Source organism: Schistocerca americana, chromosome 4 (assembly GCF_021461395.2).
Source record: "Schistocerca americana isolate TAMUIC-IGC-003095 chromosome 4, iqSchAmer2.1, whole genome shotgun sequence".
In the NCBI taxonomy this organism is placed as follows: domain Eukaryota; kingdom Metazoa; phylum Arthropoda; class Insecta; order Orthoptera; family Acrididae; genus Schistocerca; species Schistocerca americana.
This window is the reverse complement of record NC_060122.1, coordinates 670282012-670283630: the sequence shown is the minus strand read 5'-3', so window position 1 is coordinate 670283630 and position 1619 is coordinate 670282012. Positions and strand designations below refer to the sequence as shown.

Below are 1619 nucleotides of genomic sequence, written 5' to 3'. Positions count from 1 at the left end.
ATTGGTAAGCTAATCAGTAGCAAAGGAATTACTGTTATCTTTCATTCAAAAGTAGCCACTAGTAACTTTTCAAGAACTTACTTGGAATTATCAAAAAGTAATTGACCTGCAAAATGTCTGATACAAAAGTTTTGACCCTCCAAATTCCAGTCTTCGATTTCGCTTCAGTTATTACTTCATTCTGAACATTGACAATAAATTTTTGTTACTGAAAATTTTACTAATCAAAAAACACTTCTCAGTAATTAATTCAGCAAGCAATTAAGATTTCACATTATTTAGAATAATAAAACATTTATTTCAATGTGGCTATAATACTCATAAATAGGGGATTCCAAAAACTGGATAATAACAATGTTTGACATATTGTTATGAATTACTAATCTGATACATTTTTATAAACCAAACAATAGTAGTCTGAGAATCCATGCAGAACAGAAGTAGGCTCTCTGACCTAGCCAAATTTTGAAGGATTGTGTAATTTCAGAATTCACATTGTTCTTACACCTATCTTTAAATAGTCGTCTCCCCTCCCAAAAACGGCAGTCCCCGACTGGATAGCATACCATCAATGCATCTCGGCAGATCATATTGAAGTTCAAAGTTGGCCAACGTACAGCTAACAACTCTGTGCCTAATCATGTCCTATCCATACACTGCTACCATCTCTATGTTGGATCGAGTTACACCATTACATGATGTGTAGGTACATGGCGAAAGACCCCCCCCCCCCCCCAGGATATCGTAAAATTTATTAAAAATATAAAAATCAAACACTGATCGACCATAAGCGTTGCCAAAGACGTTAATTATGAATGCGTGGTAAGGTGGAGACAAATTAAAAAAATGATTTTGTTTCTCTCTCTCGTATGTGGCAACAGCCTTGCCACAGTGGATACACCAGCTCCCATCAGATCACCGAAGTTAAGCGCTGTCGGGCGTGGCCAGCGCTTGGATGGATGACCATCTGGGCTGCCATGTGTTGTTGCCATTTTTCGGGGTGCACTCAGCCTCGTGATGCCAACTGAGGAGCTACTTGACCGAATAGTAGCGGCTCTGGTGAAAGAAATCCATCGTAGCGACCGGGAACGCGGTGTGCTGACCACATGCCCCTCCTGTCTGCATCCTCACCGAGGATGACACGGCGGTCGGATGGTCCCGATGGGCCACTTGTGGCCTGTTGATGGAGTGCTTTTTCTCTCGTATGTAGAAGTTTCTGTTAAGAAGTGTGGCTCATAATATGATGGGCTACAAGTGTTTGTATCAAGTATGTTTCAAAATAAGAAAAGTTTTGGTATCAGTATTAAGTATTTTTTATTGAACTGAAGTGGAACCGAGTAAGGAGGATTTTCTTATTTTTGACATGCACTGGTGTCCTTGAAGTCTGCTGCCTGCATCTACAATTGAAATGTAAGACAAGAAGTCTGATTAAGCAAAAAAACGTACAAGCACAACATTTCTAAAAATGCAATTTGTATTATCCTTTTAAATTTTTTCCTTTCATATGTGTGTAATTATAATTTTTTTATTATAACACTATGAATAACATACATACGTCTATTCACATGAAACGTCTGTGACCAGCGTTTACTTAGATAACATCAACATGTTGAGCCATG

The 1619-nt window shown here is 38.5% G+C and overlaps 1 pseudogene; it reads left to right on the top strand.

Annotated features, from left to right (window-relative positions):
* The first annotated feature begins 873 nt into the window (after window positions 1-873).
* Window positions 874-991, top strand: LOC124614448 (annotated as a pseudogene).
* The last annotated feature ends 628 nt before the right edge of the window (window positions 992-1619 follow it).